The sequence below is a fragment of the Eurosta solidaginis genome, chromosome 5 (assembly GCF_040869045.1).
Source record: "Eurosta solidaginis isolate ZX-2024a chromosome 5, ASM4086904v1, whole genome shotgun sequence".
Classification (NCBI taxonomy): Eukaryota; Metazoa; Arthropoda; class Insecta; order Diptera; family Tephritidae; genus Eurosta; species Eurosta solidaginis.
In genome coordinates, this window is record NC_090323.1 from 36,909,812 (window position 1) to 36,934,822 (window position 25,011).

The window sequence follows — 25,011 nt, forward strand, 5'->3', positions numbered from 1 at the left end:
TTCTGGATAGTTTTCGGAATCCTTTCGGGATCCCGTCAGGGTCATTTCGAGACTTTTTCGGGATCATTTAAGGATGGCTTTCAGGATACGTCGGGGATCCCGTCAGGGTAATTTCTGGACTGTTCCAGACTATTTCGGGATCATTTTGGGACCTTCCCAAGATCATTTCTGGAAGGATTTCGGGATTTGTCCGGGATGCCGGTGTCATTTTGGGACTATTAGGTGATCATTTGAGGACCTTGCCGGTATCACTTCTGGATGGTTTTCGGTATCCGTTCAGGATCCCGTCGGAATAATTGCGGGACTTTTTCGGGATCATTTGGGGTCCCTTCCGGCATCATTTCTGGATGGTATTTGGGATTCGTCCGGCATCCCGTCGGGGTCATTTCGGGACTTTTTCTCGACTAATACGGGATCATTTGCGGGTCCTTTCGGCATCATTTCTGGATAGTTGTCGGGATCCGTTCGGGATCCCGTCAGGGTCTTTTCAGAACTATTAGGAGATCATTTGAGGACTTTTCCGGCATCATTTCTAGATAGTTTTCGGGATCCTTTCGGGGTCCCATCAGGGTCATTTCGGGACTTTTCCGGCATCATTTACGATCCGGGATCCCATCAGGGTAATTTCTGGACTTTTCCGAGACTATTTCGGGATCATTTTGGGACCCTCCCAAGATCATTTCTGGATGGATTTCGGGATCTGTCCGGGATCCCGTCAGGGTCATTTAGGGATGCGTTCGAGATCCCGTCAGGGTCATTTCGGGACTTCTTCGGGACTATATCAGGATCGTTTCTGGATGGTTTACGGGATCCGTCCAGGGCCCCTTAAGGGTAATTTCGGGACTATTAGGTGATCATTTGAGGACCTTTCCGGCATCACTTCTGGATGATTTTCGGTATGCGTTCGGGATCCCGTCGGAATCAATGCGGGACTTTGTCGAAATCATTTGAGATCCCTTCCGGCATTATTTCTGGATGGTTTTCGGGATTTGCCCGGGATCCCGTCGGGGTTATTTCGGGACCTTTTCGGGGGTAATACGGGATCATTTAGGGACCCTTCCGGCATAATTTCTTGATGGTTTGCCGGATCCATCAGGGTCATTTCGGGACCATTTTGGGATCATTTGGGGACCCTTCCGAGAACATTTCTGGATCCGTCCGGGATGCCGTAGGAGCCATTTCGGGATTTTTTATTACTTTTCCGGGATAGTTTTTAGAACCTTCCGGGATCATTTCTGGATCTGTGCTGGATCCCATTTGGGTCATTTCCGGACTATTTCGGGATCATTTTGGGATCCTTCCGGGTTCATTTCTGTATGGTTTTCGCGATCCGTCGTGGATCCCCTCGGAGCCATTTCGGAACTTTTTCTGGAGTATGTCGGGATAATTTAGGGACCCTTCCTCCGTCATGGTCATTTCGGAACCTTTTCGGGATCATTTTGGAACACCTTCAGGGATCATTTCTGTGTGGTTCTCTGGATGCGTCTAGAATCGAGTCGTTGTCATTTCTGTTTTTTTTTGGACTATTCCAGAAACTTTTGGAGACCCTTTCGGGGTATTTCTTTGGTAATAATTCAATTGGATTGCATAGTTTGGACCGCCTTAGTAGCTATATAAAGTGGGCGCAACAGCCCAGTGATGATATACACATCCATTCATACATTGCATACCTTTAAGAGTTACATGATAGTAGTGAAAGTGCTTTAAACCGCCAAAATTGAAAAAAAGTAAGGAAGGCTAAGTTCGGGTGTAACCGAACATTACATACTCAGCTGAGAGCCTTGGAGACAAAATAAGGGAAAATAACCATGTAGGAAAATGAACCTAGGGTAACCCTGGAATGTGTTTGTATGATTTGACATGGGTATCAAGTGGAAGTATTAAAGAGTTTTAAAAAGCGAGTGAGCCATAGTTCTATAGGTGGCCAGGGGTGACTCTAGAATATGTTTGTACGATATGGGTATCAAATGAAAGGTGTTAATGAGTATTTTGAAAGGGAGTGGGCCATAGTTCTATAGGTAGACGCTTTTTCGAGAAATCGTCATAAAGGTGGACCAGGGGTGACTCTATATTGTGTTTGTACGATATGGGTATCAAATGAAAGGTGTTAATGAGTATTTTGAAAGGGAGTGGGCCATAGTTCTATAGGTAGACGCTTTTTCGAGAAATCGTCATAAGGGTGGACCAGGGGTGACTCTATAATGTGTTTGTACGATATGGGTATCAAATGAAAGGTACTAATGAGTATTTTAAAAGGAAGCGGGCCTTAGTTCTATAGGTGGACGCCTTTTCGAGATATCACCAGGCGTTACACTATAAAGATGGCAGACGGTCGACTGTGTATAAAAACCGGGCAGAATACAGTTATCGTCATAGAATCTATGCCCCTACCAAATTTCACTAGAATTGTTCATTAAATTATGATATTGTTTTATGTCCGATTTGTGCTATTATTATTTGCTTTTTAATTAAAAAAATATTTCATACAGAGAAGGATTAGCGTGTGATATAAGGCTATGCTCACCTGGTTGCTATGGCGCCCAGTAAAATTTTAGGTGATCAATGGCCAATGGTCACAAAAATCATGTTTTCGAAAATTTTTTGTTTTATCACACTTTGAAACGTTCGTCGTGCAATATCAAATTGTGGTTACTTCGTAAAAAGGAAAGAAAGAAATTATGAAATATTGAAATATGCAATGAGTTTGTAGAAAAAAAACAAAAAACCTTTTTCAGGTGTTTTCATGACAATATAAAATTTTAGCTTAGGTACTTACTATAATTCTTAAGTTTAGTGAAAGAGTTCCGAAGTGGTCCCTAAATAGTCTCAAAATAAGGATTCCATTCCGAAATTAGTTTTAAATAATTTCAAAAAAATTAAAAAATGATCTCTCAATAATGGTGAAATGGTCCTAAAAGTAACTTCGGATTTGTCTTAAAATTATCTTGAACCGATATATTTCCCGTAACGATCTCGAAAAGAAACCGTAAATGATTACGAGGTAGTCCTGAAATCCGGGAAAAAATTTCGAAATTATGTCGTCCGGGATCCCGTCGGGGGTAATTTTGGGACTTTTTTGGACCATTTCCGGAATCATTTAGGGACCCTTCCGAGATGATTTCTGGAGTCGTCCGGAATCCCGTCTGGGTAATTTCGAGATTTTTTCGGGTTCATTTCTGGATCCGTTCGGGATCCCATCGGGGTCATTTCGGGAATTTTTCATTTTGGGATCATTTCTGGATGGGTTTCGGGATCCGTTCGGCATACCGTCGGGGTTATTTAGGGAATTTTTCTGAGCTATTTCGGGATCATTTGCGTACCTACCCTTCAGAGATCAATTCTGGATGGTTTTCGGGATCCGTCCGGCATCCCGTCGGCATCACTTCGGGACCATTTCGGGACTATTTAGGGATCATTTTGGGACCCTTACGGGATAATTACTGATTGCTTTTCGGGATACGTATGGGATTCCGTCGGAGTCATTTCAGCATTTAAAGTGTACAGCGGGGTATGCAATGTTCGGTTTCACCCGAACTTATATTTCCCTACTTATTTTTCCTTCTATTAATTTGTCTTTTGTTTTCTTTTTCTCCTTTTAATTGTTGCTTTGTTTTGCAAAGTCCATATGTATTTTATTTTTTGAAATTGTTTAATTTCAATTTATCTCCGCCCATACTTCAAACAACTGCAACCGCGCCTGCTGGCTGTCAAAGTCTAACACAAATCCTGCCCGCCCCTTCTTGACGCTATCTAACAAAACGTTGCAAGAAGCTTTTGCAGTTATTTGCAACAAAACGATTTTCATGTAAAACTATCATTCGCAAGCAGTAAATGCAACTCTGTTGATAGCACATAAATAATAAGTAATTTTCTTGTATGATGTAAAAATAAAATTAAAGTTCTTTTTTAATTTCTTTCTTTTATGTTGCATTTTAATTCTGTTTGCACTTCTAATTTGGTTTATGTCTGTCTGCATATTATTTTGCCGTTTTATTCACCTATGACGGCTAATCATTCATTTGTTTGTTGTTGGAAAAAATTATGACAGTAATTGCATGGAAAATCTTGTAATTAAAGATATTAGAGTGTCTATTAGAAGAGCAATTAGACCACCGTCAGTGATGGCAAATGATGACTCGTTTTAGAGTCATTTAAATATGAGACTGAGAGATCACAATTTGTAGTAAACGAAATTTACTTTATCTTCTTTGTGTTCCAGTTTATTTATAAAATGATTCCAATCTGACGTATGCTGTGTAATAGTAGGCTGAGTGTGCTTGACCCATATGTCATAATTAGTGTATTCATAAAGTGTCATAACACGTAATAATGTCATAACATTGTAAATTATCCAAAGGTCGGCCACTGTTCGGCATACCCACAAAGCTAATTTCTGTTATTGAATTTTCTTGCAAGTTGCTTTGCAGAGGCGCTTTGTATGACAATTTGTAAACCTGCTCGGCCTAAAGATCTGCTGATATCTGTGCTTGTTGCAGTTATTTGGATAAACAAGGAATCTCAAGTCGGTTTTTATTTCGTATTCCGAGGGAAGCGGAGGAATTCTTATTCCCCCTTTTTTACCTTAAAGTCCGAAACATCTCCATAATTTATCTAACCTAATGTACTCACTTAAAGTTTATTTAATTAATTTATCCGTTTAAACGATTCTGGGCGTCCTAAAATCCGTTAGTCGCTTCTACTTTTTGCCATGTGGCGCTTTTTGAAAATTTTAAAGGAGCTTACGTAGTTCTGAAAAGTTTCTGTACGGACATAGAGTGTTCCAGCGAAACAGCGCTGTAGAAAAAAGTCCAGGCATGGGGAAACATAGTCCAGCGACTAATAAAGAAAGAGAACGGGGAACGTTCACGTAATAGTGAGAAATCCCTTGAGGTGCTTTTCGATACACATTTCCCATAGGGAAATGGTTTTTTCGATCACGGAGTGTGTAGTGCCGGGCTTGGTGACTGATACTAAGATCGAATGGAGGAAACTCAGTTCGGAGGTTTTTGAAACAGATTCTGACATAGAGCATTTTTTTTAAGTTTTCTAACTGACGTATCGAAACGTCAGCTGATATAGTATGATACGCCACTCAGCAGTCGAAATAGAATTCGAATTTGTAAAATTACTTAGAATAGCTGAATTGGAAGCCCAAACGATGACTGTGAGCTTTCAGTTGCTTACTATCGCTAGGCAGAACCTTCTCTCCCTTGACAATTGATCTTTTTACAGCTCTGGTCAGTACTTATCGGGTATTTGTAAAATAATTGCTTCTTATTTCTACTACTCATATTTTTCGAAAAATCGCAAAGAAACAACACAGTTAACGTTTGTCAGCAAAGCAAATATCTTGTGATTGAAACATGAATTTGTACAAGGTACCATTGTGTAAATTATAGCTGTGCTTAAATTAATATTTTCCCGAGTTCAAGGGACTGTTATTAATTGTTAAAATTATGTCTACATGAAGTGTCATGGGTTGATATTATAAATCTTATATTTGAATCTACACTGTCTCCACTATCTTATTTACGGTTTTATACCTTTAATGAAAATGAATTGGTATATTTAGTTTGTCACGAATCTCAAAATTTGTAAGTCCTTAAAAAAGACGCGATAGAGCCATCAAGTATATAAGCAGGCCCGACGATAGGGAGGGGGAATTGGGGGGATTCCCCACGGCCCTGGATTTCTCAAGGGGACCGCGATTTAGAGGTACGAAGCCATTTTTTTTAATTCAGGAGAGTCCTTAGTTGTTCCATGTGCAAATTTTAAGCCGAATTTCAAAAGCAACGAATATTCTTAAGTCCTTTAAATTTTTTTGGATCTATGTCATTTATTCACATGAGTTACTGTATATGAAATAAGAAAGTGTGTGCATATGAAATAAAATTTTGGAAAAAAATAAAAAAAAAGAACATATGGCTGAAAAAAATGACGTAGTTGTAATAAATTACTGCATATGAAACGGAAAATCTCATAAAATAATTTTGTCCAGCTAGCTTGTTCTACACGAAACACTGTGCGATTGTGTAAATATGCATTTACATACATACATATATGTATATGTTTTTGAAAAATGCATTAGGGGTGTCTGTTGTTTTTTATAAGGTTGCGGTATGCATATGCACAATTAGAAGTGTCGGATTTGAAATTAATTTTCTTGTCATTAGGTGTGTCTACTATATGTAACATTTCTAAAATTAATCTTTTATTGTAATTTTTCTCTTCTTCCGAGACGGTGACATTTTCGAAGTCCGGGTAATGCCCTGTATCTCTACAATGTGATGTTAAAGCTGTTTTGTTTTCCGAAAAATTATTCCTTAATTTGATATTTGATTTGTGAGCGGATATCCTTGTCTTACGTTTAGATTTTGTAGTCCCTACATATACTTTGTGGCATAAGTGAGACCCGTCGCCATTACAAGGAATCTTGTATACCACATCGGACTTGTCATACTTGGATATTTTATCCTTAACATTGCTGAAAATGCACCAGAGCGTATTGTCATACGTAAAGGCTAGTCGTACGCGTTCCTTATCATATATGTTCGAATATTTTATCCTTTCCGATAGCCCAGCGACATATGTCGCAGATTTGTATATTTTATCCTGCGATGTTTCTCTCACATTTTCACCACTGGGTCGAGAATAGTGGTTAAAAATCAGTTTTTTTTATTGATTTGATGGGGAAGTTGTTGCCTTTACCGCCTCTTTAATTATCCTTATGTTTTTGTTATGGTACATCTTGTCGCTGATGGAAAGAACCCGCCGCACAAAGTTGTTGGCCGTATTAATAATTATTTTCTTCTCGTGTTGCGAGTTGAAGTTGATGAGTCTTCCGGCTTCTTAAACCAATCCATAGTTAGCATGTTGTTTTTCTTAATAACAAGAGTGTCCAAGAACGGTAGCTTTCCATCTCTTTCCACTTCTATTGTAAATTTGACAGCTCTATGGTATCCATTTAGAAGGCCCAGCATTACTTCCATGTCTTCCGTTCTGACTATGGCGAATAAGTCGTCGACGTATTTTGTGAGCAATCGTGGTTTGTTGACCAAATCCTCCTCGAATCTGGTAAGCAGCTCCTCCATCACGATATCTGCTATAACGGTCGAAGCTGGCGAACCCATGGGCATCCCCGAACGTTGCTCATATATCTTTTCATTGTATTTGAAATACCTGTTCTCTTTTATGCAGAACTTCACCACTGTCAGAAAAAGCTCTTTGGTCATGGACGTGTACTCTTTTATTTTTATCCATTTTGACTCTATTATCTCGAGTGCTAAATCTACAGGCATACTGGGGCTCAACGAGACGACATCGAATGACACTAAACTCTCATCATCGTTAACATATGTGTCTTTGATTTTGTTCTAGCTCCTGATGAGGAATTCAGACTGAATTCGAAATATTGAGTGAAAATAAATTAAAACAAAAACATATTTATTTGTTCTTTTTAAAACCGGCCTTGAGCTCAATAAAATTTTAAAATATTATATACTGTAAAGATTTTAAATTTTTTGTTAAAATTTGACTTAAAAAATCTTTTTTTTTTTTAAAGTGGGCGTGTTCTTCTTCCGATTTTGCAAATTTTTATTTAGCACACATATAGTAATAGGAGTAACGTTCCTGCCAAATTTCATCATGATATCTTCAACGACTGCCAAATTTCAGCTTGCAAAACTATTAAATTACCTTCTTTTAAAAGTGGGCGGCGCCACGCCCATTGTCCAAAATTTTATTAATTGTCTGTTCTGTGTCATAAGGTCAATCCACTTACCAAGTTTCATCGCTTTATCCGTCTTTGGTATAGAATTTTCGCACTTTTTCGGTTTCTCGAAATTTTCAATTTCGAAAAAGTGGGCTTGGTTATAGTCCGATTTCGTTCATTTTAGATAGCGATCTGAGTTGGGCACTCATCTACTCACCTACATACCAAATTTCATTAAGATACTTTAAAATTTACTCAGGTTATCGTGTTTACGGACAGACGGACGGACGGACATGGCTAATGAATTTCTTTTTTCCCCCAGATCATTTTGATATATAGAAGTCTATATCTATCTCGATTAGTTTATGCCGTTACGGGGTACCTTTATGCGGACAAAGAACTACACACTCGCAATGCGAGTCAAGTTCGAATGAATGAAATGTGACAAATGTAATACAAATGGAAATATGTTAACATATATGTATGTACATATAAGCATCCAAATTTTTATAGTTTTGTGAGAATTTGCAAAAGTGCAGTTATGTGCTGTGGTTAAAGTGAACTGTGCTGGTGTCAATGTATTGCCAATTGTAATATCCCTGCAAAAAATGCGTTTAGTCTAAGATGAATCCGGGATGAGTCGCAAAGGAATATGCGACTATAGTCAGTTCTAAATTTGGGGCTATGCTATTTGGGACTATGTCATGTATATAATCGCATTGAAACGTGTTTGTCTACGTTTTAGATTCTTTAACAAGACAATGGGCCTAATGATTAGAAAATAAAGTTTTGTTTTTTATAGACTTAACTTACATTTTTAAGTTGCTTTCACACAAGTTTCTGAAATACTTTAAGAAAAAACGTTTCGTTATTTATATTTATTCTCCCGACACAAAGGCAAACTTAATTAATTTCTCGTTAGCAATTCTTTTGTGTTCTTTTCAGTTCAACTAACAAAGGCGTTGCTAATTAAACCCCATGATCGCTAGATAATATTTACTTTTTAATTGTTGGTTTTATGTGTGCCGGCTCGACGTCAATAATTTAACAGCAGTTTTTATTTTTTATTCCGATATATTTCGGTTACACGTGAGTAACCGTCTTCAAGGGACTATACAAAACAATATAAAAACAAATTTTCAAACACGTAATATACCATATTTTATAAACATACACATATTTTGAGCTAAACGTCCGTTCGCGTTGGTCATATTTGGCGTTGGCGTGGAATTTTGTACTGTCGATTTTGTTGTGAGTATCGTGTCTGTTTTGAAGTTTAGTCGTATATCTGGTGGTGTATGTATTATGTGTAACATTTCCAGTGTTGATCTCTTTCTATAGTGATTTTGTTGTTGTAAAACCGACGCTTTCTCAAAGTTCGGTCAGTGGCCACTAGATGCACAGTGGGCCATGAGTGCCGTTTTTTGGTTATTTAAATTATGATATTGTTTTATGTCCGATTTGTGCTTTTTTTATTTGCTTTTTAATTAAAAAATTATTTCATACAGAGAAGGATTAGCGTGTGATATAAGGCTATGCTCACCTGGTTGCTATGGCGCCCAGTAAAATTTTAGGTGATCAATGGCCAATGGTCACACAAATCATGTTTTCGAAAATTTTTTGTTTTATCACACTTTGAAACGTTCGTCGTGCAATATCAAATTGTGGTTACTTCGTACAAAGGAAAGAAAGAAATTATGAAATATGCAATGAGTTGTAGAAAAAAAACAAAAAACCTTTTTCAGGTGTTTTCATGACAATATAAAGTTTTAGCTTAAGTACTTACTATAATTCTTAAGTTTAGTGAAAGAGTTCCGAAGTGGTCCCTAAATAGTCTCAAAATAAGGATTCTATTCCGAAATTAGTTTTAAATAATTTCAAAAAAATTAAAAAATGATCTCTCAATAATGGTGAAATGGTCCTAAAAGTAACTTCGGATTTGTCTTAAAATTATCTTGAACCGATATATTTCCCGTAACGATCTCGAAAAGAAACCGTAAATGATTACGAGGTAGTCCTGAAATCTGGGAAAAAATTTCGAAATTATGCCGTCCGGGATCCCGTCGGGGGTAATTTTGGGACTTTTTTGGGCCATTTCCGGAATTATTTAGGGACCCTTCCGAGATGATTTCTGGAGTCGTCCGGAATCCCGTCTGGGTAATTTCGAGATTTTTTCGGGTTCATTTCTGGATGCGTTCGGGATCCCATCGGGGTCATTTCGGGAATTTTTCATTTTGGGATCATTTCTGGATGGGTTTCGGGATCCGTCCGGCATACCGTCGGGGTTATTTTGGGAATTTTTCTGAGCTATTTCGGGATCATTTGCGTACCTACCCTTCAGAGATCAATTCTGGATGGTTTTCGGGATCCGTCCGGCATCCCGTCGGCATCACTTCGGGACCATTTCGGGACTATTTAGGGATCATTTTGGGACCCTTACGGGATAATTACTGATTGCTTTTCGGGATACGTATGGGATTCCGTATTTTATTTTTTGAAATTGTTTAATTTCAATTTATCTCCGCCCATACTTCAAATAACTGCAACCGCGCCTGCTGGCTGTCAAAGTCTAACACAAATCCTGCCCGCTCCTTCTTGACGCTATCTAACAAAACGTTGCAAGAAGCTTTTGCAGTTATTTGCAACAAAACGATTTTCATGTAAAACTATCATTCGCAAGCAGTAAAAGCAACTCTGTTGATAGCACATAAATAATAAGTAATTTTCTTGTATGATGTAAAAATAAAATTAAAGTTCTTTTTTAATAATTTCTTTCTTTTATGTTGCATTTTAATTCTACTTGAACTTCTAATTTGGTTTATGTCTGTCTGCATATTATTTTGCCGTTTTATTCACCTATGACGACTAATCATTCATTTGTTTGTTGTTGGAAAAAATTATGACAGTAATTGCATGGAAAATCTTGTAATTAAAGATATTAGAGTGTCTATTAGAAGAGCAATTAGACTACCGTCAGTATTGGCAAATGATGACTCGTTTTAGAGTCATTTAAATATGAGACTGAGAGATCACAATTTGTAGTAAACGAAATTTACTTTATCTTCTTTGTGTTCCAGTTTATTTATAAAATGATTCCAATCTGACGTATGCTGTGTAATAGTAGGCTGAGTGTGCTTGACCCATATGTCATAATTAGTGTATTCATAAAGTGTCATAACACGTAATAATGTCATAACATTGTAAAGTATCCAAAGGTCGGCCACTGTTCGGCATACCCACAAAGCTAATTTCTGTTATTGAATTTTCTTGCAAGTTGCTTTGCAGAGGCGCTATGTATGACAATTTGTAAACCTGCTCGGCCTAAAGATCTGCTGATATCTGTGCTTGTTGCAGTTATTTGGATAAACAAGGAATCTCAAGTCGGTTTTTATTTCGTATTCCGAAGGAAGCGGAGGAATTCGTATTCCCCCTTTTTTACCTTAAAGTCCGAAACATCTCCATAATTTATCTAACCTAATGTACTCACTTAAAGTTTATTTAATTAATTTATCCGTTTAAACGATTCTGGGCGTCCTAAAATCCGTTAGTCGCTTCTACTTTTTGCCATGTGGCGCTTTTTGAAAATTTTAAAGGAGCTTACGTAGTTCTGAAAAGTTTCTGTACGGACATAGAGTGTTCCAGCGAAACAGCGCGGTAGAAAAAAGTCCAGGCATGGGGAAACATAGTCCAGCGCCTAATAAAGAAAGATAACGGGGAATGGTCACGTAATAGTGAGGAATCCCTTGAGGTGCATTTCCCATAGGGAAATGGTTTTTTCGATCACGGAGTGTGTTGTGCCGGGCTTGGCGACCGATACTAAGATCGAATGGAGGAAACTCAGTTCGGAGGTTTTTGAAACAGATTCTGACATAGAGCATTTTTTTTAAGTTTTCTGACTGACGTATCGAAACGTCAGCTGATATAGTATGATACTCCACTCAGCAGTCGAAATAGAATTCGAATTTGTAAAATTACTTAGAATAGCTTAATTGGAAGCCCAAACGATGACTGTGAGCTTTCAGTTGCTTACTATCGCTAGGCAGAACCTTCTCTCCCTTGACAATTGATCTTTTTACAGCTCTGGTCAGTACTTATCGGGTATTTGTAAAATAATTGCTTCTTATTTCTACTACTCATATTTTTCGAAAAATCGCAAAGAAACAACACAGTTAACGTTTGTCAGCAAAGCAAATATCTTGTGATTGAAACATGAATTTGTACAAGGTACCATTGTGTAAATTACAGCTGAGCTTAAATTAATATTTTCCCGAGTTCAAGGGACTGTTATTAATTGTTAAAATTATGTCTACATGAAGTGTCATGGGTTGATATTATAAATCTTATATTTGAATCTACACTGTCTCCACTATCTTATTTACGGTTTTATACCTTTAATGAAAATGAATTGGTATATTTAGTTTGTCACGAATCTCAAAATTTGTAAGTCCTTAAAAAAGACGCGATAGACCCATCAAGTATATAAGCTGGCCCAACGAGAGGGAGGGGGGATTTGGGGGATTCCCCCCGGCCCTGGATTTCTCAAGGGGACCGCGATTTAGAGGTACGAAGCCATTTTTTTTAATTCAGGAGAGTCGTTAGTTGTTCCATGTGCAAATTTTAAGCCGAATTTCAAAAGCAACGAATATTGATAATAATTTTTTGCCTGGACCTTCGAAGAGGGAGGACACAATAAATATATCAAACAAAAATGAATGTTTATATGAATCCGAAATCGTAAAGTTTTCGTGGTGACACTGGTGAAGGTTCATCTTCAAAAAGTCTCCCAACAATACCACGTACTGTGTATCAAAGTCCGCATTATTTAAACGACTTCGATATCGGTACCGTGAATAATGAGTTTTTGCGATCTGAAGGAGTCAAAGAAATAATTCGTCGAGGTCATCAAAAGTGTCCTGCTATTTTTTCATGTAATTGTCATGACGGGGCATTTCCTACCTCATTGTTAAACAGAATCTTGCCAAATGGAGAGAAAGTGGAGCGTGACTGGTTAGTGTGGAGTGCCAGTAGCAATGCTTTTTATTGCCTACCATGTCGCCTGTTAAGCATCAATACTTTAAATCGACCTAAAATTTGTTGTGCGGATATTCAAAATTCCAGGCATGGAAGAAGCTATACGATAAACTGCCATCACACGAAAATACTCAAGATCACATTAAATGTTATATTCAATGGCGATCTTTACAAAATTTAATTCAAAAGGAGGTCACAATTGATACACTTATCAATGAACAGCTAATCCCTGAAATTTTTTTGGACACTATTTTATTTTTGGGTGAAAGAGGTCTAACTTTCAAGGCGAAGTTATATATCTTGGTGAAGGAAATGATGGACATTTTTTGCGCATCTAAGATCTCATAAGCCATTATTATCCGATACTTAGAGATCATTTGGGGAAAGTTAGGATTTCACAACAGCAGCACAAATGTTTACAAGTTCACTATATTTCCCCAGACATTCAGAATGAGTTTATAGAAATTTGTGCAAAGCACGTGAGGGAAACTATATTAGATCAAGGCAAGAAAGCCAAGTATTTTGCTATTATCGTTGATCCTATGCCTGATGCTAGTCACGTTGACTACGTTCATTTTGCGCTAACTCCATTTCAATTCGAAAGCAACAAATTTTACAATTCAAGAACGGTTTTGGCTGTCGTGAATTGTAACAAAAAAATTGGTCAGAAAATCGCTAATCTAATTTGACATACTTGATTGAAGATTATCGTGCACAAGGGTACGATAACGGTGCCAATATGAAAGGAGCTTACAACGGAGCACTACGTCACACTCTCGACAAAAACTCGAATGCTGTTTACTCGCCTTGTGCAACCCACAGTCTCAATTTATGTGGTGTTGATGCTGCAGAATGTTGGATGGCTGCAATTACTTTCTTCGGAGTTGTACAAAAATGTTTTACTATTTTCAGCAGCACTTAACAACGATGGACATTCTCAAAAAAATGTACCGTGCTCTCTTCATAATCTTTCAGACAAAGCCAAATTTGACTGCGCAAGCATACGGCGATATTACCGGCATTCTCAAGTACATCAACAAGTTCGAATGTATCTTGCTGTCCTCAAATTGGTTCAAAATATTGACTACTATTAATGAAAGAAACGTCGTACTCCAAGCTAAAGACGCCACCATAGATGTTGAGATCCGACATCTAGATGCCTTATTAGCTGATTTGAAGTTGATCAGGAACCAATGGGAAACAATTTTAAACAAATGCAAAACAGTTGCTATTCAATTGAACATCTCGCCAAAGTTTCCGGACATTCGAAAGAGAAAACCCAAAAGACGTTCTGAAGATAATTTAAATGAGATGATTACGGGTGATTCAGAGTCTGATTTTAAAAACAATACATACCTGGTGATCCTTCATTCGGTAATCACTGCATTACTGAACGATTTGCAGCTATGGGAAATTTGAGCGAAACGTTTTCCTTTTTGTGGCAATTTGAAGACATGGATGAAACTACGGTTCAGGCGAGTGCCAAAATTTGTCGAAAAATACAAGTTGGACATTTCTAAAAGCTTAGAATGCGAAATAATTCACTTGAAACACATTTACGAAGCAAATTTTGATAAAGGCCTGTCACCATAGGAATTGCTAAATGTCATCTACATATGTTCAAAATCTGTATACGATTTTCCCCAACATTTGTGTTGCTTTACGTATCTTTTGCACTATACCTGTTACTGTAGCTAATGAAGAACGGTTCCTTCAGCGTCCTTTCAAGAATCAAAAACAGCGAGTTGCAAGACTTGCCACGCTTTGTGTTGAATCCGTTTTGGCAAGACAGTTAAATTTTGATGTTATTATAAAAATTTTGCAGCGAAAAAAGCAAGTAAAGCCACTCTTTGATATCCGAACCTTCTATATTGAATAATTCAAATTTATAATCATCATTATTAGAAATGTACTAAAATGTTATCAAATAACTAGAAAAGATTATTTGAAACAATATGTGGCTGTTAAAAGAGAATTCTATTTCTAAGGTACTATAAAACGGTATAAATAGTAAATATTCTGTGTTAATTTTATTTTCAGCTTTTAGTCCAAAATCATATAGTTGATGCGGCAACAATTTTTTTTGATGTAATCCATTATCCATATAATGATTCATGAATGAGACGTCATTAATTCAAATTAATCAAATGTATTAGTGAAATTTTATAGTGGCCCGTAAATTGTTTAGTACCGGGCTCGGATTTTCTCTCTATGGCCATGTATACATATTTATAAGTATACCGAAATGATCAGGATGAGTTTATTTAGCCATGTCCGTCTGTTCGTTTGAACACAAACTAGTCCCTCAACTTTTGAGATATCTCGATTAAATTTGGTGAGCTGGTATATTGGGGTGACCAAATAATCATTTGTAGGAACTGACGAGCTTGGACCACTATAGATATATTCTCCATACAACCGACTTTTTCAAATAATAGGGTTTTTGTCATTTATTTCTCTTCTTAACTGCTAGAAGACAAGCTTCACAGGGTGTTTACATATAAGGCATACATTGTTGTTTTTTATACTCAGCGTGCTTTGTAAACATAGCATATTAACTTTGATTGGATAACGGTTGGTTGTACATGTATAAAGGAATCGAGATAGATATGGACTTCCATATATCAAAATCATCAATATCGAAAAAATTTAATTGAGCCACATCCGTCCGCCCGTTAGCACGATAACTTGAGTAAATAATGAGATATCTTCATCAAATTTGGTACACTAGCTTATCTGGACCCAGAATAGATTGGTATTGAAAATGAGTTTAATCGGATGATAACCATGCCCACTTTTTATATATACATATATAAAATTTTGGAAAACACTAAAAACCTGATTCTTTAGTAAATAATACACTTAGAATGCTGAAATTTGGCATGTGGACTGATATTGAGACTCTTAATAAAAAATTTCAAAATGGGCGTGGCACCGCCCACTTGCGATAAAATCAATTTTACAAGTATTATTAAACATAAATCAAAAATCGTTAAACCTATCGTAACCAAATTCAGCAGAGAGGTTGCCTTTACCTTAGAGAATGCTTTGAAGAAAAATTAACGAAATTGGTTAAGGACCACGCCCACTTTTATATACAATATTTTTAAAAGGGTCGTAGACGAAAATAATAAGCTATATCTTAGTGACAAAGAGCTTTGTGCCAATAGAATTTTACTTTCTAAATTGAATTATGACAGTAAATTGGAAAACACTAAACTTTTTGAAAATGGGTGTGCCGCCGCCCCTTTTATGACTAAGCAATTTTTTATGTTTTGCGAGCCATAACTCGAAGAAAAATCAACGGATCGTAATATAATTGGGTACACAAATTTTCCCTATAGCAGGATATATTTCTAGAATAAAATAATTAATAAAAATTTTTTAAGTTAAACGGCTTTATTGAAAACAATATTTACATGAAGTAATAATAATACTAAAAGCTAGAAAATAATTAGGTAGGTCCTAGGTACTAGTCATCACACTCCTCATCAATCTAGGGCGTTGACCAGACAATTAAATAAAAGCGCTGGGCGCGTGAAATTTCTAAAAATGTGAGGCGTAGCAAAACCTTATTAAGGTTCTGTTGGTCTTATATATGACTATCAATAGAAATTTGACGCGTCCAACGCTTTTCTTTAATTGTCTGATCAACGCCCTAGATTGATGAGGAGTGTGATGACTAGTACCTAGGACCTACCTAATTATTTTCTAGCTTTTAGTATTATTATTACTTCATGTAAGTATTGTTTTCAATAAAACCGTTTAACTAAAAATTTTTTTAAATTATTTTATTTTCATGTTTTTAGTTTTTACCTTTTTATTTGCTGGCTCGAGGTCATATAAATAAAAGCACGGTGTTTATATTTGTGCCAATATATTTCGATTAACATTGGTAATCGTCTTCAGGGCGAACTAAGAACGAACATAAAAACATATAATATAAAAAACAATAATTCTATAAAATTAATCGAAAAATTCTAGATACATACATTTATTTTACATCCGTATTCTCTAACCACATCTAACATCCGTATTCTCTAACGAGGAGTATTAAACTGTTTATTTTCTGTTAACAAGTGTCTGTATGCTTGAGCTGTGTTATCAGTATCTGTTTTATAATTTATACGTATGTATGTCGGTGTATTCACTATATGTGACATTTCCAATGTATATCTCTTTTTCCATTGATTCTCTGTTTGGATAACTGAAGCGTCGTCGAAGTTCGGAGTGTGCCTCTCTAGAGAAGTGGGTCATGAGTGCTGTTTTGTGGTTATTTGTAGGATTACATTGTTTAAAATCGGATTTGTGCTGCGCGAGACGCGTTTTGAATTTTGATTTCGTAGTGCCCACATATATCTAGTTACATAATTCTTTGTCACTACCTCTGCAAGGTATTTTGTATATAACGTCGCTTTTTCCCGTTTCTGGTATTTCCGATTTCGTACGATCGATAATATATTTTAATGTATTCATTGGTTTGTGGGCTATTTCTATTTCCTTACTATTATAACAGTCAGATTTTGCAAGGCGCTCTGATAGTTTAGGTACATAAACTACAGATTTAAATATTTTCGCTTTTACTGGTCTAGTTACCACATTTCCTGATAGACCTCTTCTTATTAAAGTTTTTATAATATTATCCCGAAAATCGTTGTTTTTTTATAATACTGTTATTTCTTTCCTAATCTCATTGTGGTAAGTGTCGTCCGATATTTTCAACATTCGTTTTATATAGCCCATTGCTGTATTAATTATCATTGTCTTAGGATGTTTCGAATGAAAATTAATGATACGTCCTGATGATGTTGGTTTCTTATACCACTCTAACTTAAGTTCATTGCCTTTTCTTATTATAACTGAGTCGAGATAGGGTAACTTTCCGTCGTCTTATAGTTCCGTAGTGAACCTAATATGTCCATCAAAATAATTTAATACGTCCAGTGTTTTTGTACCTCGTTGTCCTTGACTATTGCGAATATGTCATCAGCATATTTTGTGAGTACTCTCGGTTTAATTGTCAATTTTTCCACATAGTTTCCAGCAACTTTTCCATTACACTGTCTGCAATGACTGGTGACGTTGCTGATCCCATTGGTACAGTTGTGTATAAATTATGTCGTTGAATTTAAAATATTTGTTACCCTCAATGCAGAACTTTAATATTTCCATGAATATTTTCTTAGGTACTTCAGTGAATTTTTCTATCATGGTCCATTTTTCTCGTATAACGTCAAGTGCAAGTTGTTTTGGAACACTAGGGGATAGTGATACCACATCGAAAGAAATCAGTTTTTCATCGTCATAAATATACGTATTATTAATTTTATCTTTGAAGTCAACAGTATTTTTAATGTTATAATTCGAATTCATTGTCAAGTTCTTCAAATTGTTTGCAACATATTTGCAAATGCCGGAGGATGGTAATGAGTTAACAGAGCATATGGGTCTGAGAGGAGTATCTTCCTGGTGAACTTTTGGAAGCCCGTAGGTTCTGGGAGATAGTGCCATTGTAGTGATCATATTATTTCTTTCCGACTTGGAAATAATACCCATTTTAAAAAGTTTGTCTACTAGACCGTTGTTTTTGGTTTGCAATCTGGATGTGGGATTTTGTCTTTGTACTCTATACATGGTCAAATCATTTAGTATTTCATTCATTTTATTATTGTAGTCATCTATTTCCATAGTTTTTAGTCTTTATTTAATTGCCTATTATTTCCTATTCTAATTAGTTCATTTAGTGACTCATTATTACAAGGACTCTTTCCTGACAATTTGTTACAATATAAGTCCTCAATACATAATCCTTCCAAAGACTTTACTCGACTCTGCACCACGTATGCTTGTCCTTCCTCCAACTCCAAAATATTTTTAGTTAGCCGATTTTTTTTCATAGGTCGCTTTCTATTCATGTATGTATTATGTGTTCCAAATATGAGCCAAAACGGACCACAAATACGATTTTTGTGAATATCTCGATTATTGCGCAACCTAGCGGCGATTTTTTCCATAGGTCACTTTCTATTCTTGTATGTATTATGTGTTCCAAATATGAGCCAGATCAGACCACAAATACGATTTTTTTGAATATCTCGATCCTTGCTCCACCTAGCGTCGAATTTATTTCATAGGTCGCTTTCTGTTCTTGTGTGTATTATGCGTTCCAAATATGAATCAAATCGGACCACAAATACGATTTTTGTGAATATCTCGATTATTGCGCCACCTAGCTGGGATTTTTTCCATGGGTCGCTTTCTATTCTTGTATGTATTATGTGTTCCAAATATGAACCAGATCGGATCACACATACGATTTTTGTGAATATATCGATCCTTGCGCCACCTAGCGGCGATTTTTTTCATAGGTCGCTTTCTATTCTTGTATGTATTATGTGTTCCAAATATGATCCAAATCGGACAACAAATACGATTTTTGTGAATATCTCGATCCTTGCACCATCTAGCGGCGATTTTTTTCTTATTATGACATTGTCATCGGGTTCTGAACTATATTCCAAGTTTCAACCTTGTAGCTTATCGGGAAGTTACTTAAATTTCAATTACAAAATTCGTGCCAGCCATCCAACCAACCAGCCTGTCAAGTCAAGCTTAATAAAACCGTTTAAAAAATGGACGAGGTCGGTTAAAGACCTAAAAGTGGACGTATATAAAATTTTTAAGAGGGTCATGGACGAATAAAATAAGCTATATATTTGCAAAAAAGAGCTTTATATCAATAGTATTTCATTTCCAAAGTGGATTTATAACAACAAATAGCAAAAAATTCAAATTAAACAAGTAAGGAAGGCTAAGTTCGGGTGTAACCGAACATTACATACTCAGTTGAGAGCTATGGAGACAAAATAAGGGAAAAACACCTCGTAGTAAAATGAACCTAGGGTGACTCTGGAATGTGCTTGTATGACATGTGTATCAAATGGAAGATATTAAAGAGTATTTTAAGGGGGAGTACCCCATAGTTCTATAGATGGACGCCATTTAGGGATATAGCCATAACGGTGGACCAGGGCTGACTCTAGAATTTGTTTCTACGATATGGGTATAAAATGAAAGTGCTAATGAGTATTTTAAAAGGAAGTGGGCCCAAGATTTATAGGTGGACGCCTTTTCGAGATATCGCCATAAAGCTGGACCAGGGGTGACTCTAGAATGTGTTTGTACGATTATCAAATTAAAGGTATTAATGAGGGTTTTAAAAGGGAGTAGTGGTAGTTGTATGTGAAAGCGTTTTCGAGATATCGACCAAAATGTGGACCAGGGTGACCCAGAACATCATCTGTAGGGTACCCCTAGTTTATTTATATATGTAATACCACGAATAGTTATCCTTCCAAGATTCCAAGGGCTTTTAAATTCGCCCTGCAAAACTTTTTCATTTTCTTCTACTTAATATGGTAGGTGTCACACCCATTTTACAAAGTTTTTTTCTAAAGTTATATTTTGCGTCAATAGAACAATCCAATTACCTTGTTCCATCTCTTTTTTCGTATTTGGTATATTATTATGGCATTTTTTTCATTTTTAGTAATTTTCGATATCGAAAAAGTGGGCGTGGTAATAGTCGGATTTCGGGCATTTTTACACCAGAATAAAGTGAGTTCAGATAAGTACGTGAACTGAGTTTAGTAAAGATATATCGATTTTTGCTCAAGTTATCGTGTTAACGGCCGAGCGGAAGGACATACGGTGTATAAAAGCTGGGCGTGGCATCAACCGATTTCGCCCTTTTTCACAGAACAGTTATCGTCCTAGAATCTAAGCCTTTACCAAATTTCACAAGGATTGGTAATGTTTTGTTCGACATATTACATTAAAAGTAACCTAGACAAATTAAATGAAAAAGGGCGGAGCCACACCCATTTCTTTTATTTTTGTATTTTGTTGCACCATATCATTACTGGAGTTGAATGTTGACATAATTTACTTATATACTGTAAAGATATTAGCTTTTCTTTTAAAATTTGACTTTAAACATTTTTTTTTTAAAAGTGGACGTGGTCGTTCTCCGATTTTGCTAATTTTTATTAAGCATACATATAGTAATAAGAGTAACGTTCCTGGCAAATTTCATCATGATATCTTCAATGACTGCCAAATTACAGCTTGCAAAACCTTCTTTTAAAAGTGGGCGGTGCCACGCCCATTGTCCAAAATTTTACTAGTTTTCTATTCTGCGTCGAAAAAGTGGGCGTGGTTATAGTCCGATATCGTTCATTTTAAAAAGAGATCTGAGATGAGTGCCCAGGAACCTACATACTAAATTTCATCAAGATACCTCAAAATTTACTCAAGTTATCGTGTTAAGGGACGGACGGACGGACGGACATGGCTCAATCGAATTTTTTTTCGATACTGATGATTTTGATATATGGAAGTCTATATCTATCTCGATTCCTGTATACCTGTACAACCAACCGTTATCCAATCAAAGTTAATATACTCTGTGAGCTCTGCTCAACTGAGTATAGAAAAAATGGGCGTAGCACCTCCCCTTTTATGACTAAGCAATTTTCTATGTTTCAGGAGCCATAACTCGAAGAAAAATTAATATATCGTAATGAAATTGTGTACACACATTTTCCTTATAGCCGAAAATATTTCTAGTAAAAATGGACGGGATCGGTTAAAGACCACGGCAAATTAGATATTAAACAAATTTAAAAGGGTCGTAGACTAGAATAATAAGCCACAACTTAGCAAAAAATAGTTTTGAATCAATGATATTTCACTTATCAAGTTTTACTGTAAGAGGAAATGGGGAGACATTTTTTTTAACGGGCGGTGCCACGTGTTTTATTTAGAAAAGTAATTCATCTGAAATGAAATGTACAATTGCGCACGCTGAGTATATAATGTTCGGTTTCACCCGAACCTAGACACTTTACTTGTTTTTAAATGTGCTAGATCTGTCATATATATAATATATATCTCATACAACCGATTGTTCAAACAGGATGTTTAACAAAATTTCTTCTTCATTTCAATTGCTAAAAGCTTAAAATTTTCCCAGATGCTCACAAATACAGCATATGATATTGCCTGAAGAAATCATTAATATCGATCATATATACATATGTGGGAGATTTTCTTACCACTGTTCAATTTAGTGTTCTTGCCTGACGAAACACTTAGGAAGATAATTTTCCGGTAAATAAAAAAGTCGGTTTAATATTGATAATCTTAACTTTAATTACTTGAAAGTTTTCTTTAAAGGAAAATTAGCGCGTGTTCTACAGCTTGAGTAAAAAAATCGTATGATCAAAAAATGTTCTGTTTTGATAACTGTAAGCTTACAAAAACAATGTACATTGTAGAAATAGAATGTCAAAATATAATAATGTAATATTTATACAGAAGTTTTCACAGGGTGCCCCACAGTACTCCGCCACCAGACGAAAGCTACCTGTATCGTTGAGGAAGATTAATCTGGCGACCAGTGCGGGTGGTTTTCGTCGGAACGCTCTTGCTGCTATCCTGTACAGGTTGTCCTTTTTCAGAAAGGTGGCTGCTGATTGGTTTCAGAGTGAGTTGGCGGTTCTATATGGTTTTGCGGCGTTTGGTTTATCTCAGGATGAGCTGGCGTTTTGAGATCGGTGTTTGTTAAAAAAGCAGGTTTAAGTCGATCAATGCTAATATTGCTAGGGTGGCCTTTGATGATGACCGTAAAGTATTTTGGATATTTGCGTGTAACAGCATAAGGACCATCGTAAGGATGTGTCAACGAAGGGTGTATGGAGTCATTTCTGACGAAAACGTGTGTTGAGCTCAGCAGTTTCGGTGAAACGAACGTTGCTGGTGGCGAATGATAGGCGGTTTCCGTTGGCCTTAGCTTTTCCATAGCTTGGCGAAATTTTGCAACCGATTCGCTGGTCGGCACGGGTAATTTGGTCGTTTGAAAAAATCCGCCTGGAATTCTGAGCGTCGTTCCATATACGAGTTCTGCTGGCGATGCACCAATATCGGGTTTATATGCTACTCTGAGGCCGAGTAAGATCGTTGGAAGAAAATGTGTCCATTTGTCAGGGTCGTGACAGAGGATGGCAGTTTTAAACGTTCTATGCCAACGTTCTATGAGACCATTGGATTGGGGGTGATACGGCGTAGTGCGAAGATGATTGGCCCCGATTGTAGAAAACAGTTCTTTGAAAACGGCTGACTCAAACTGTCTACCTCGGTCAGATGTGATGCGTTCTGGTACACCAAATCTGGAGAACCAATGTGTAGTCAATGCTTTAGCGATAGTTTCGGCTGTCATATCTGGGATTGGTATCGCTTCTGGCCATCTCGTGTAGCGGTCTATTACGGTGAGACAGTATCGCTGCCCGTCGCATAGCGGAAAAGGTCCAACGATGTCGATATTTATGTGCGAAAATCTATTTTGTAGCAATGCGTATTTCTCAGGTGATGATTTCGTATGTCGCTGCACCTTCGACCGTTGACAAGTTTCACAACTACTAACAAAATTTGTTACATCCCTTTTAATACGTTTCCAAACAAATCTAGACGTCATTAGCTTGGTTGTGGTGCGAACGCCGGGGTGCGATGGGTTGTGGATTTTCATAAGTACTTGCGTTCTGAATTTTTTCGGAATATATGGGCGCACACGCGATGTGCTAGTGTCGCAAATCAGCTTCACATTCGTATCTAGAAGGTTGAAAGGCTTTAGAATAAGTGAGGTTTTTGAATTTGTACCTAATTTCAAAATGTGTTGGAGCTCATCACCGTTTCGCTGCTCCTCTGCTACGCTTTTGTAGTCGATGGTGCCGTGAACTGATTGGATTCACGAGAAGACATCTGCTGCAATGTTGGCTTCGTCCTTTATATGCCGAATATCGGTAGTGAATTGCGCGATGTAATCAAGCTGTCGGGCTCGGCATGGAGCGGTTTTTTCTAGCTTTTGAGCAAAGGCGTACGTAAGTGGACGATGATCAGTGAGAATGTGACATCTTCTTCCTTCTATCATATATCGAAAATGTGAAACTTCCTGGTACATGGCAGTCAGCTCTCGGTCATAAGTAGAGTATTTGCACTGAGGTGGCGTCAATTTTTTTGAATAGAAAGCAAGAGGTTGATATTCACCGTTTACAATTTGATGCAACGTGGCACCGACTGCGAAATCCGAGGCGTCGATGTGCAAAGACAATTCGGCATCGTGGGATGGATGAAACAGCAGAGTTGCATTTGCAAGCTCCTCTTTGCAACGTTGGAAAGCGGATTCAGCCTCTGATGTCCATGCAAGCAGCGTGTGGTCATTCTTCTAATTGCCTGAAATAAGGCTCTGTAAATTTTTTTGATAGTCGACGGCATGTGGCAAAAATTTTCTGTAAAAATTTAGCATGGCAATAAAGCGCTTCAGATGTTTGGCCACTGCTGGTTTGGGGAACTCTAACAACGACGATACTTTTTCTGGCAAGGGTTTAATGCCTTGGGCATCGACAAGATGGCCCAGAAATTTGATCTCAGCTATACCAAATTCGCATTTAGAAAAGTTAATAGAGGGGTTGTTTTTGCATAAGCGTTGAAAGACTAAACGCAGATGCTGTCGGTGTTGCTCGATTGATTCGGACGCAACACATATGTCGTCAATGTAGGGAAATACGAAGTTAAGACCTCGTAGGACTTCGTCTATAAGGCGCTGAAATGTTTGTGCAGCGTTGCACAAACCGAAAGTCATGAACTGGAATTCGAACAATCCGAATGGAGTCGTGATTGCTGTTTTCGGAATATCATCAGGGTAAATTGGCACCTGATGGAATGCCTTTTGCAGGTATATTTTAGAAAAAATTTGCTTACCTCGCAAAATGTTGGTAAAATCTGTCAGATATGGCAATGGGTATCGATCCGGGAGTGTATGTGCATTAAGCGCCCTGTAGCCGCCGCACGGCCTCCACGTACCATCACTCTTTTTCACCATATGTAGCGGACTTGACCAGTTGCTCCTAGATGGGCGACAAATACCTGCTTTTAATAAAAATTCAAATTCTGCTTTAGCAGCTTCTAGCTTGTCGGGCGAAAGGCTACGTGGTCTCGAAAATACTGGTTGTCCTGATGTCTCTATGCGATGAAACACTGTCGATGTTGTTTTGGATCCAAGCGGTGCTAACTTTGTGATGGACGGGAACCCTGATAAAATATTTGCGAATTCATTTCCTCCTATGAATGTTTTTACTAATGCTGCGGTGCACTTGTTCGATTCTCCTAGTGATGTCGAAAGAGATGTTAACTTATCTATAAGTTTGTTTCGT

The 25,011-nt window shown here is 37.2% G+C and overlaps 1 long non-coding RNA gene across 1 annotated transcript in view; it reads left to right on the top strand.

The window, feature by feature from the left end:
* Positions 1-8,746: 8,746 nt before the first annotated feature.
* LOC137253828 (uncharacterized) overlaps positions 8,747-25,011 on the top strand; it is a 514,350-nt gene continuing 498,085 nt past the window's right edge. The window contains exon 1 of the long non-coding RNA XR_010953896.1: positions 8,747-8,962. This is a non-coding gene — a long non-coding RNA (uncharacterized lncRNA). The remainder of the gene's footprint in view (positions 8,963-25,011) is intronic.